Raw genomic sequence first — 13,855 nt, forward strand, 5'->3', positions numbered from 1 at the left:
TCCCAGAGGCCCAGGAAGCAACCACACAGGCGGTCAAGGGCCAGAGAACTCTGGGAAAATTGGGCAGAAGATTCTAAGTTGGTAGGGGAAGGGGGGTGATAAGGGAGGATAGGAAGACGGAGCTGCTTGGAGGCCCTGTGTACTGAGTTCAAATCTCAGCTCTACCTGGGATCAGTCGCTTCACTCTCTGGATCTCTGTTTCCTCATCTACATGTAAGGGAAGGATTTCCTGCAGGGTACGTTTCTCTGCGATGGTCTTGCTCTCTTATGAGGAGCATGGCGGCTTTCCTGGACAGACCCCAGAGTGCCGAAGTTAGATCTGAACTACAGGGGGTCAAACGTGATAAGTAAGACCAGGCTACCAATCCCACACCAATCACTTTCCTTCTCCTTTCACTGCTTGAGACCCAGACGGATCCTGGTCCCCCAGAGCCCCGGGATGTGCCTGAAGCCTCCTCGTGCCCCTGTCCGCTCTCCCTCTGGGGGACCTGCATATCTCAGTCCTACCTTCACGATGGAGCCAAACCGATCTTCAGGGTCCCTGGAGCAGATTCAGAAGATAAATAGAGACCAAATAGAGAAGTCCCAGGTTCCTTCTTGGCAGTACTTTGGTGGCCAGTATCCCAGCTGAGTGGCTCTGCCAGAGGAAAAAAATCCCATTCACAAATACGGAAACCAAACGGGCATCGTGTCACTGAGTGCCAGGGAGCAAATTAACATGTTGGAGGTGGTCCTGCCTTTTACAGGCTCGGGGTAGCAGAAAAACAACATCTTGGGTTAACACAATCCTTGGAATAAGGGCAGTGCCCAGCTCAACCCTGGCATCTGTCCCAAAAGGGCCATTAGCTCACTTTTCATAACAATGTGCCCAGTTGACTGTGTCTCCAAAAAATGCAAGATGTACATGCAGTGAGGTTTGAGGTGAGGGCGGGCGTCGGGGAGGGAAGGGTTTGTGTCTTGGGAAATTTCCCCTCTTCGTTGTAATACAGGGGACAAAACTCTCCTAGAGCAGACACCTGTGTTATGACATTGTAGGCTCTAAATTTACTCTTGAGAAAGATTTCTAATTACTTCTTTAATTCACAGCTTGTCGTGTGTCTTCAGAGGTGTTCAAGCTGAGCCTGAATGACTGAGGTTGCCTCATCTACCCTACAGGAACTCTGACAGGTAAGTGGTGTTCCAGGCTCTGTCTGAAGACCTTCAGGGAAGATGGTTGCGTGTCAGGGGAGGGATCCCATTCAGCTCTGGGGCAGCTCTGGCTGTCTCAAAGTTGGAGACTTTGCTCGGGGCATCAGGAAGATCTAAGGTCAAATCCCATCTCAGCTACTCACTAGATGGGTTACTCTGGACAAGTTGAGGGTCCACCTTTGCCTCAGTTTCCCCATCTGTAAAATGAGGGGGTTGGCCTCCAAGTTCTCCTCTGGCTCTAATTCTGGGATCCTATCGAATGCTTCAAGAGATACCAGCAGCTAGACAGATTAGGATTTTTGTTGTAGCCGGGCTTCCTCCCACTTCCCTGCCCCACCCCCAAGAAAACGTGACTTTGAATTTGTCTTATATATGAGAATGCATAGGGCCGCTAGGTGGCGCCATAGTGCACAGAGTGCTGTGCTTGGAGTCCGGAAGATTCATTCTCACGAGCTCAAATCTGACTTTGAGCACTAGCTGTGTAACTCTGGGCAAGTCACTTAACCCTGCTGGCCTCAGTTTCCTCATCTGTAAAATGAACTGGAGAAGGACATGGCAAACCGTTCCAGTATCTTTGCCAAGAAAGCCCCAGATGGGGTCAGATACAACTAGAATGACTCAACAACAACAAAATGAGAGTATCTATTCCAGAGAGCCAACCTTGGAGTCGGGGTGCCCTGGGTTCAGGTCCTGCCTCAGACACATCCGGGGCAGTCACTTAACCTCCCAGTGTCCCAGGCCAACCTCTAGGACGCTAAGTTGCCAGGAGAGGAAGATCTCACCCAGGAGTTCCATGTGCCAGTGGAATCATAAGTCCAGTCCAAAAGACAGACAGAAAACACGTACCTACTTTGATGTGTATGTGAAAGAACGTAAGCTTCTTGAGAGCAGAAAGTGTTGAATAGATGTCTGTGCACAATGCTAAGCACACAGTAAGTGCTTAATAAATGCTTATGGATGGCTTCAAATTCATAAGACTAAGAGCCATTCCCCAATAGACAGTCAAAGGATATGAACAGACAATTTTCAAAATAAGAAAACCCAGCTATTGGCAGCCAAGTGAAAATGATTAGAGAATGCAAATGATTAATGATTAGAGAAATTAATGATTAGAGGTATGCAAATTAAAGCAACTTTGAGGTTGCCCCTCAAACCTATCAGACTGTTAAAGACAGTAAAAACTGGAGGGGCTGTGGGGGAACAGGTCCTGGTCCAGCTATGAACTGGGCCAGCCATTCTAGAAAGCCCTTTGAAACCACGCCCCAAAGCTACTAAGTTGTACATAGCCTTTGACCCAGCACTATCTCTACTAGGCCTAGACAACCGAAAAAAAGTCAAGGAAAGAAGAAAGGACCTATTTGTGCAAAAATATTTGTAGAAGCTCTTTTCATAGTAGCCCAAAATTAGAAACTAAGGGGTGTTTCCCATTAGGAATGACTAAATAAATTGTGGTATATCAATGAAATATGCCGTAATATGAATACTGTGCCATAAGAAACGATGAAATGAATGGTTTTCATTTGTGAACTAATTGCAGAATGAGAGCATTTTATACAATATTATAAAGAATAACAGCTAGATGGTGCAGTCAGGAAGACCTGAGTTCAATCTGGCCTCAGACACTCCCTAGCTGTGTGACCCTGGGCGAGTCTGTTACCCTGTTTGCCTCAACTGTAAAAGAGGGATGATAACAGCACATATATTGTAGAGTTGTCCTAAGCATCAAGTGAGATCATATTTGTAAAGCTTTCAGTGTGATGTCTGGAATATAGTAGGCGTTATATAAATCCTTACTCCCTTCCCCATAAGAATTCTGAAAGACTTTAGAACTCTGCAGTGATAGATGACTAATAGAAAAGAAGGAAGATGACCCACACCCCTCACCTTCTGAAAGAGAATGCAGAGACATATTTGTGGGCAAGGTCAATGTGGGAATTTATGTGGCTTTCAGCTATGTATTTTTCCTAGCTTGATGAGGAGGGATAAGGGGAAGGGTAGTGGGGAGAACAGATTAAATTTTAAAAGAACAAAAGACTAAAAGGAATATGTAGGATTTTTTAAAAGTAACTACTTTCTTTAGTTCTAGAGTTGATCTCTTTTTAAAGTCTTACTTGTATCTCGATGTTATCGGCTATGTGATACTAGTAAAGATGCAGTCTACTTTCTGCAAAACAAAAAGTCTGTTCAGTGAATATTTGCAGGATTCATGGTATTACTTTCAAAATTTCAAACTTGAGTTATAATCCCTTTAAAGCATTCAAAAAATGTTAGCAAACTATTCTCTAAGCTGGCTGAGCGAGAGGCAGCCAGTGCTTTGCCAGGGCAGAGACACCCAAGGCTTGTGTCATTAAACTCATTGCCTGATGGGTGGAGGGCTTGCTGCTTTCAAAGGCTCCTAGACATTAGGAGGCGGAAGGCAGAGCCATGCTCCTGCGGCGGGGGCTGCCACCCACCACGACCCTCCTCTCTGCTCCAGTCTGTTTCTGGCTCCTCTGCTCATCTGGCCAACTGGGGCTTCGAGTCATGCCCTGCAAGCCCACTATATATATAGGACTCCTATAGCAAGTCCTTCCTTTTGCAGGGAACACACATACACACCTTCCATCCGAGGCACCGTGCTAGGCTCTGAGAGAGACACCAGTTTGAACAGAACAAGGGTCCCTGGGCTCAAGGACAGAGTCTTCGTCCAGCTCTGAGGTCATGGACCTCCAAACACCCTCCTTATCTTGTGCATTTCAGTGATTCCAGCTCCATGCTCAGGAGATAGTTAGCAGAAACAACTTCTTTCAATAATTAACCCAATATATTGTTATATTTAATTCCTGTCATTTTTATGTTTTCATAGGGTGGGGTGGGACAGGGCAGGAAAGTGGCTGAGAGCCTCCTACCAAGGACAGAGGCAGGGTTGGAGTCGGAGGCGCCAGGTTTGAGGTTCAGCTCTGCTATATCCAACTTCCAGCTCAGCTAAGCCAATGATCCTGTAAGTGGGGAAGGAGTCTAAATGTTGACGTTTGAGGGAAGAAAAATCACACTCTGGATAACCCATCTAGACCGCCAGTCCACTACCGTTGTCTACATTTTAAATATTTAATATTTCCAGGATCCTTCCCAGGTATCTGGGATACGAGCATCTCTTATTATCCTTCCAGTGTCAGATCATATACTGTGCTTTTTACACTCCTATGCAGTCAATAAATATTTACTAAGCACCTACCGTGTGCCAGGCATTGGGCTAAGCTGCCGGAGTGACAAAGGCAAAAAGCCAGTCCCTGCCCTCAAGGAGCTCACAATCTAATAGGGGAAACTACATGTCTGGAGGCAATCGGCAGAGGGAAGCCCCTCCTGTTGTTACCAGTTCTTGTCCCACAGCAGGGACCCAGAGGGCAACGCAAAGGCACTGGGGGCGTGAGCAGCCTGGGCTCAATTACACATGAGGAATGGCAAAGGAGGGAATGAAGACAAATATGAGAGAGAAGATGATGAGCTGGACCATGACCAGAGCAAGGGAGAATTAGTAGAAAGCATGACATCACAAGAAATTGAGGGAGACCCCAGCAGGTTGGGCTCCTGTAGGGAACTTATGGGAAACGTGCACAAGAGAGACACAGGGCAGGTGCTCGTGGACTGGCTGTGATCTATTTAATTGGAGGGGGTGCACACACCGATGAGGTCGCCGCTCCATTGGGGCAAGAATAGAGCGTTCCATGGTATTTGTTATTGCAGAGACCCCTGGACCCAGGCTTCATGGAATCTCTGCTGGAGCTCTGAGTGTTCTACTCCTGACAGCATCAGCCAAAGGAAGGAAGGGACACCTGACCGTCACAGGTAGGAATCCAGAATAGTGATTAGTAAGCAGAAGAAAGAAAAGAGGTACCAGGCGGGAGATCTTGCTTAGCGCTAGTGCTGGGATGTGGGCAGTGGAGGAGCTGCCAATGAACCCTGAGCTCATAGATCTGGCTCACAGGACTCTGAGGCCGTCCACCAACCTCTTCACGTTGCAGTGGAGGAGCCGAGGCTGAGAAGGTTGGGGCTTGTTGGCACACACATCTCTGGTGCGTCCCCTTCGCCCGCTGACCACCATTGCCAGTCACCGCTGACCTGGATGGGTTTAGGCAGAAAAGGGTTTTCATAAACTTTTCACATCCACCTCTTTTATTCCCCCCCAGGCCACCTGAGCCTTTTTTGGCCTCTCTAAGAAAATTGTTCATTTGTCGTTTTTTTAATGGAGTAGTCATGGTACCTGCAGAGCTCTTTCTAAAGCCCAGATAGTACCATGTTACCCCTCCCCCCTCTCACTTCAGCTCCTCTGTTTGACATTTAGAGAACTTCCCAAATTCGACCCGGCCTGCCTCTTCCACGCTCCTCCTCTCTGTGCATTCTATGGTCCAGCTGGACTGACTTCTCTCCAGCTGCTAGACCCTTCTCTTCTAAGGGTGCCATCCATCTACTCTACATGTATCTGATATGTGCCTGTTGGTTCCTCTGTCAGAATGTAAGCTCCTTGAGGACAGGGTCTGTCCTTGAATTTTCTCTATATCCCTAACACTCAGCCCATGCCTGACCAGTAGTTAATAATTAATCAATACTGGTTGCCCCAATGCTCGAATGTGCTATTAGAGGATACATGGAAGCTTCTTGAGGGCGGGAACTGTCATTATACCTTAATTGCCCAGCATGGGGTCTGCGTGAGGGTAGGAGCTAGAGCTGTGGTTTTCTGAAGGTTGGGGAGCACCTGAGGAGGAATTTCCTCTTGCAAGGTCAGCATCTTCTCTGTGATACATCGTTGACAAGTGACTTATTCAGGATCCTGCAGCCAGTCCATGTCAAAAGTGGACCTGGAGCCCAGGTCTTCCTGTCTCTCCTCAATGCGCGCGGAGCTCGCCCATTGCCAATTAAGAAACCCTCCTTCTTCCCCTCCCTCTGCTAATGCTCCTGCCGTGAGCTCCCCATCAATCCGTGCCAGTGTGGACGATGGCCTCTGACTTCCATATTTTAAATAGAGATTTGGGGAGCTCTCTTCCCGGGGCCTTCACTGGCCGTGGCTCCAGCCACAAGAGAGAGGGCCAAGCTGAGGCTTGGTCGACGCGCATGGCCCCATCTGCGCCCTGGTGCCAGCTCTGCTGAGCGGGCTGGGCTCGGCTCCCCCTCCCCGTTCATTCTCCCTTCTCCCTCCACCCCAGCCTCACTTTCACTCTCTGGGCACAGGCTCCAGAGCATCAAGCAGGAAATGTATTTTACAAGGCTGGTTTTAACTGGACTCCCCGCCGCGCGCCACACTGGGGCTGTTGGGGAAGTGAGTGATGGGCACTGCGCCTCTGTGATTTCACTTGTGCGGGCCCATTAGTCACACGGTGCACACGCTATCATTTGCCTGACACTTAATGACTGACCAGCCTGCCTGAATCATTAGCGCCGGGGCACAATGAAAGGCAGACAGCCCCATAATGACGAGCAAGGAAGCTGTTTTACCTCCAAGAAACGGGGTGCGGAAATCCACTACAGCTGCAGGTGTTCCAATGACAATGTGCGGAGCAGTTAGCTTCCAATTTAGCAGAAAATTAAGAGCGAAAAAACTGTTATTTGTGAGGGAAGATACTCATGGCAGGCAATCATCCGTGCTCGGCAGCAGCAAGATGAGCATTCAGCTGTCTTTGTCGTGACTTAAAACAATTGGTGTCTTGGGCTGCATTCAACACCAGATTGGTGCTTATTATCTGCAGTTTATTCTTCCTTGGGATATTTTGTGTGTGTCCCCCCCCCCCCATTTTATGGTTAATTTGCTTGCTTGAATGTAAAGCCATTTAAGCTGAAAAATCTGGATTGTGCCCTATCTTTGTGCCAACGCTCTGAGCTGTGTGATACAACATAATTGGCAATTTTCAAATTCATAATCCATTTTGTTTTACTCATTGGGTCCCCCCCACCACCACCACTATGCACACACCCTGACTCTCCCTCTCCACCACCCAGCCCCTCCTGTGCAACCTGCAGCTCACATTGCAGAGGGGGAGGCAGATTCCTTCAGTCGAGACCCAAGAGAAACGTGTCCAGATCAAAAAGACTATGGGCTCTTCCTTCAGAAGTCCAAAGTTTAGATCCCACTTCAGACACCTGAGCAAATCACTTCATCTCCCTGGGTCTCAGGTTCCTTATCCGTGTAATGAAGAGACTTCTGAGGTCCCTTCCAGCTCGAGACTTGTGTGGACTTCCCACAAAAACTCTCATATGACCTATGTCATTTTTATTATATGGGGTTAGAGACAGGGACTGGTTTCTTCAGCATAGGGAATGCCCAGGTGAGAAAACTCTCTCCAATAACACAGGTCTATTACTCATTTGCAAACTACAGGCTTAGAGAGTGGCCTCCAGCATTGAGAGGTTAAGTGATTTGCCCAAAGTCACACAGTTCTTGTGAAATAGTTTTGCCCAGGTTGAACCCAGAGTCAGAAAGAGCTGAATTCAAATCCTGCTTCTGACATTTAGCAGCTAGTGACCAGGAGCCAATCTCTTTAAGGCAGTTTCCTCGTCAGTAAATCGTGATATTATGAATACTATTGGGCCTGCCTTCCGGGGTTATTATGAGGCTCACATGACATCATGGGCATAAAGTGTGTTGCCAAACTAAAAGTACTGCACAAATGTCATTTAAAATAATTATTTGAAACAATTTTATTCTCTAACAGAAAGCAGGTGGCTTATAGCCAGAGACCTGAAAAATCCATCTTGAGCATTCAGTTTTGGAACTGCAAAGTCAAACAGCTAACATTCAGTAGTTCAAGAAGGGGATTGTTATTGTCCCCCATGGACTCTGGCAGTGGCTGTCTGAGCTCAGTGCAGGAAAAGGGGACTGCCATTCACTGATGGTTCAGTTCAATTTCAGGAACACTGACTAATTTCCAGCTCTGGGCCAGGCACTACGGATGACCTCTAGGGACACAAAGGCAGAAGCACAGCCCTTTCAAGGTCATTACATCACTCAGTGTGTGCATGTGGAGGTGGGGGGAGGTGATAAGCTGCCCAGTGGAATGTAAACACCTTGAGGGCAAAGATGTTTCACTTCTCACTTTGTGTCTCCAGTACACTGCACACATGGTGGTTGATTGAATTGACTTCTCCTTTTTCTCATTGCATATGAATCCTAGGAGACACATATATTATGACCTTTTTGTGTTTTGTTTCCTTGTTGTACTCAGGTTGGTTTTAGATAAGGATGGTCATATCTGTGTCCATTCACATCTCTTCTGGTCCTGAAGCAAACTTGTGGGATGCATCCCTCTATTGAGATTTTGTCATTCCTTTTCCCTTTCCGGGACCCACGGCTGCCTTCACAGTCTTACCTATTTCAATCAAAATGTGTCCAGTTCCCAGAACTCATTTCCCAGGTGACAGTCAGGACAGCCTTAATGACCCATCACCAATTCTCTATAATAGCTTCATGGAAGGAAGAGTGGATGACTTGCAGAGCACTTGTGTTACCCTGGACCAGTCACTTCCTTCTCTGAGCTCCACAGACGGATGACCCCTGAGGTCCCAGCCGGCCCTCAAGTTCATTATTCTGTGATTCTAGGAGAAAGAAGAACCTTTCCTTCTCCCAGCAGGCAGCCAAAACCAAAACCTCTCCTTGGGAGGAAAATGCCCTACTTAATACTATTGTGATCATAAAGAGTCTATTTATCATCTGAGAATGGGGACAATGATTAGGCCTCTTTCCATTTCCCCTTCCTCACTGATTGTGAATGATGCCCTGAGCGTTGTGTGTACATCTCCACCTTACAACCCCATTTGTTGGTCCAGAGGCTCGGCAAATACTTAATCTTGCACCAACTCAGACTCTAGAAAATGAAGTTTATCCACTGGGGAATAACTTCCCAAGTGAATGTTATTGTCATTATATAAGGAAAAGGGACTGAGAGAGTGTGGAGCTTCAATTTTACTGATGTCAGGAACTCCTGGGTGAAGGAAATTTCCTTGGCCAGTGAAGGCTGGCATTTTCTCTGCCTAAAGCATGACAATGTTAAGAGACTTGCCCAGGATGACATTGCAAGTAGGCATCAGAGGTGATACTTGAGCCCAAATCTAGAGAGGAAGGGAGAGAGAGAGAGAGAGACAGATGAAAGAAATGAAAGAAGAAAAGGAAGAAAAGAAGGGAAGAGGGAAGGGAGGAAGAGAATAGGAGGAAGAAGAGGAAGGATAATTTATAGATCAAAGGATAAAAGGGAAAAGGAAGGGGGTAAAAAAAGCAGAATATTCTAGACTTTCTGTCCTTTTTCTTCCCTTTTCATCCTTCTCCTCCCTGTCAAACTCAAATTTAGACCCCAGAACTTCTTCTTTCTTCTTAACTATGCATATTTTGCCAGCCCCCTTGGCAGGCCTGACTGTCCCTTCTCCCTGTCCTCTTTGGCCGTTGACCTCCCAACCCTTCCCCATCCTGACCCTATCCCATGGGCAGCTTTCCATCCCCCACGCCCACCATCCCTGAGATTTGTTGTTGCCAGCTTGCCTGAGTAAACCCTCAGCTCAGACCTCCTCCATTTTTTGCCTCCACTCACAATCACTTGGTCTTCCTACCTGCCTATATGCTCGTAATATTTTCATTCTCCCTCCATCTACCCCCTCCACTCCTGTCAGTTTTCAGCTGAGACTCCATCCCACACCCTCTCCGGTTTCCCAGCAATCAGCAATGAAGACTCCTTGGTGAACCCAGAGGGGATCAATCTTGCTTCCTGAGGCCCCCAGCCTGGCTGCCACATCACCAGGATTTACTACAGGGCAACAGATTGCACAGTGGCCCTCTGCATTCCCCTGTTTGTCACACGCCTCCTCGGGCTCACCAGTCACCCAGATTGTAAAATGATTTCTAGAAAAGGGAAAGGATTATTTTCACTCATAAAATGCAAAAATTGGTTAACTGCCTTTCAAAGATTTAAGGTTGGTCCCTTTGTTTTTCAAGAAAAGCCTATTTGAATCACAAAATACTGCCTGGGGTGTGTATAAATATTGATGGGGGCAGGAAGGAAGACAGCCAAGCATTTCCCTTCTCAGTTAATGAAACCAGATGAGCTGAGGGTGGGGAGAACCTAGGGGGATGGAAAGGAAACCAGGGTTCTCTTTGCTATTCTCAAGATCATGAAGCCCAGGCCTGGGGAGAGGGAGAGGCAGGAAGATGGTCTACCCTTGACCAGTCTCCCAAAAGGTCAAAAAGCCTTAACAATGGGGGGAGAAAACAGAACACTCTGGTGACTGTCCTAGGTTTATGAGAACCCTAGACCCTGCCTAGAGAGAGATGAAGACAAAGTTAGAGTCCTTCTGTGCAGGAAGTCCCAGATCCTCTTTCTTTTTTTATAAAAAATAATATTTTCCCCCAATTACATGTAAAAGCAATTTTCAACATTTGGTTATTTTTTTTTATTTTGACTTCTGAATTCTCTCCTTCCCTCCCTTTCTTCCCCCCCTCCCTGAGATGGTAAGCAAACTGATATAGGATATACATGTTCATCTTGTAAAATGTATTTCCATATTAGTCATTTTGTTAAAGAAAACTCGAACAAAATAAGTGAAAAATAGTCTGCTTTAGTCTGCATTCAGACTCCATCAGTTCTTTTTCCTGGAGGTGGACAGCATTTTTCATCATGAGTCCTCTGGGATTGTCTTGGATCATTGTATTGCTGAGAAGAGCTAAGTCATTTACAACCTATTATCGTACCAAATTGCTGTTACTGTGTACAATGTTCTCCTGGTTCTGCTCACTTCACTCTGCATCAGTTCATGTAAGTCTTTCCAGGTTTTCCTAAAATCTGCCTGCTCTTCATTTCTTACAGCACAATAGTATTCCATCACAATCATATACCACAGCTTGTTCAGCTTCGACGTCCAATTCTTTGCCCCCACGAAAGAGCTGCTGCCAATATTTTTGTACGAATAGGTCTTTTTCTTTTTTTTATCTTTATCACAGAGCCACTTTCTAGTCCTGTGCTAAAATGGGTGAATCCTTCTCTCCTTGGTTCAGCAGCCACAGCAGTAAAAGAATATGGTTCTCCATGCCCACCAACTAAAGGAGGCAAGAATGACACACATACAAAAGGTCCGAAGAATGAAGAGGATGATAATGGCTGTTGACTAAGGAGGAGGATAGAGAACATGGAAACACTCCTGCAGTGGTGTGCAAACTACTTAGGATAGAGTAAAATAATTAAATTGATTGACTATACAATTAACCTTACTGATGGTTTACTTCTTTAACAAACCTTTCATATAAAATGCCTTTCTTGCTACGCAACTTTGCTTTGTACAACTTGACACTGAATTCGCATGATTATAATATGAATTTGTTAGTTCGTTATTACAAAGATTTGTAGTTGAAAGAACTTGAATTCAAAGTCTAGTTCTTCCACCTGCAACCCATGTGGCCTTGAACAAGTCACTTAACTCGAGTCTCAGTTTCATCAACTGAAAAATGAGGGAGCTGGAGTAGACCTCAAAGGTTGCTTCTAGCTCTAAATCCATGCCCTCGATTCCATGATCCTAAAATGGAAACAGCAATCATTATAAAGATAAATTAATCAGTAGAAAGACCTAGCAAAAGTGTTCAAAAGCGTATGCGAATGGTCAGAGGCATCTGGTCTCCATCATCCTGTGACATAGCATGGTGGGGCTGCTTGCAATGAGCCTGCAGAGATGACATCGATCTAGTGCCTTTATTTACTTGTAAAAAAAGCAGTGATTTTATCCATATTTTATTTATTAATTTATTTATTAATCTGTGGAACATTAAATATAAAAATATCAATCACTTGTCCCAGGTCCATGTCTATCTGAAGCTCATTGAAAAAGGTATGAAAGAGAATATAATAATAATAATAATAATAATAATAATAATAACAACTACCCAGTGAATGGATTATCTCTTCAACGTGAATATTTCCTCCAACAAGGCAGATTGCAGCCCATCTGTGCCTGTCCATTGGGACGCTCTTATCGACTTCCTCCTCTAAGTTCTCCATTGGGAGTCTCCCTAACATTGTAGAGGCCTTCCTCCTTTTCTTCTGACATTTCCGGTAGACCACTGGAGGGCTTGCTCTCACCAGGGAAGCAGGTCATCTTCATTCTAACACTTCATGGATCACATCCTTTATTTTGAAAGCTTTTCCTTCAAAGAGGTGACAGTGATGATGATGGTGGTGATGACAGTGGTGGTGACGATGAAGATAGCTAGCATTTACATAGAACTTTAAGGTTAGCAAAGGACGTATATACATTACCTCGTTTGATTTAATAACAGATAACATATAACACTAGAGCGCATCATGTTATTTGATCTTCACAAGAGTCCTGTGCAGTAGGTGCTGGAAGTATTATTATCAGAGCATTGACACTGTAGTTGAAGGACCTGAGTTCAAATCTTGCCTCTGATATTTACTGGTAGTGTGGTCACGGGCAAATCAGTTAAACTCCCTGGGCCTCAGCTTCCTCAACTGTAAAATGAGAGAATGAGGAAAGGAAATAAGCATTTATTGAGTGTCTACTATGTGCCTAGCACTGTGCTAAGTGTTTTACAATTATTATCTCATTCAGTCCTCACAATAACCCTGTGAGGTAGGTGGTGGTGTTATCCCCATTTTATAGTTGTAGAAAATGAGGCAAATAGAAGTTAAATGACTTGCCCAGGGTCACACAACTAAGAAGCATCTGAGGCCGTATTTGAACTCGGGTCTTCCTGACTCCAAGCCCAATGCTCTCCCCATTATATGGCCTCCAAGGTCATTCCAGCTGTAGCTCCACAGTCCAGAGGATCAGAGGAATTGAGGCCAGGTCTCTATTGACTCCCAGGCCAGAACTTTACTGATAATGTCTCAGCCAGACGTTCTGGAGAGATGGAGCACTCTTTCTACTGGGCTGCCTCATCACCCCCCATACCTCAAACTCAATCCCCACCCAGCATCACTGTTTCTTCCTACCTCTCCAGGCTTCTGATTTACTCCCTTCCATGCATTCTACCATCCAGTGACACCTGCATTCTTGCTAATTTCCTGACTCCCTACCTTTGCACTGGATGCCCCCCCCCCCCCGCCTGAAGTGCCCTTTTTCCTCACCTCTGCTTCCTGGATTCTCTGGCTTCCTTCAAGTCTCAACTCAAATCCTACTTTCTTCGAGTCTTTTCCAGTCACCATCCCTCAACTGCTAGTGACTTCCTTCTGAAATTACCTCCCATTTACATGATACATATCTTGTTTGCATGTTGTCTCTCCCATTAGAATGTGAGCCCCTTGTAGTCGGAGATTGTTTTTGCCTTTCTTGTATCCTCAGCATTTTGTCCAGTGCTTGGCATACAGTAAGAGATTAATAAATGCTTGTTGACTGAGTGACTAAAATATTGGAAGGAGAGATCTCATTGTTTGGGTGAGTTATCACATAGTCCTTCCATGAAAGAAGTTGAATCAGACAAGGTGGATAAGGGTCTCCACTGGAGTCCTCCTTGGGTACCCTCTTGACCTGGAAGTGATCCAGGATTCTTGAAGGCAGATTCTGCTAGGGGACCTCTGGTCCTGTTGAGTTGGAAAGGCTTTGATGGACCACATCTCAAGCATATGTGGCCCAACCTGGCTAGGTCCTGAGAGGCTCTGCAGCAGCAGGGCTACGGGGACGTGAACTTTGGTGTCCGAGAAAGCTG

General features: G+C 45.9%; 1 long non-coding RNA gene across 1 annotated transcript; it reads left to right on the forward strand.

The window, feature by feature from the left end:
- The first annotated feature begins 1,009 nt into the window (after positions 1-1,009).
- Positions 1,010-11,358, forward strand: LOC114050631. The gene is made up of 3 exons (XR_003570043.1): positions 1,010-1,167; positions 4,912-5,013; positions 11,141-11,358. It is a non-coding gene; the product is annotated as an uncharacterized LOC114050631 (long non-coding RNA).
- Positions 11,359-13,855: the final 2,497 nt, after the last annotated feature.

The sequence above is a fragment of the Vombatus ursinus genome, unplaced genomic scaffold (genome assembly GCF_900497805.2).
Source record: "Vombatus ursinus unplaced genomic scaffold, bare-nosed wombat genome assembly UNPS02014799.1, whole genome shotgun sequence".
NCBI classification, from domain to species: Eukaryota; Metazoa; Chordata; class Mammalia; order Diprotodontia; family Vombatidae; genus Vombatus; species Vombatus ursinus.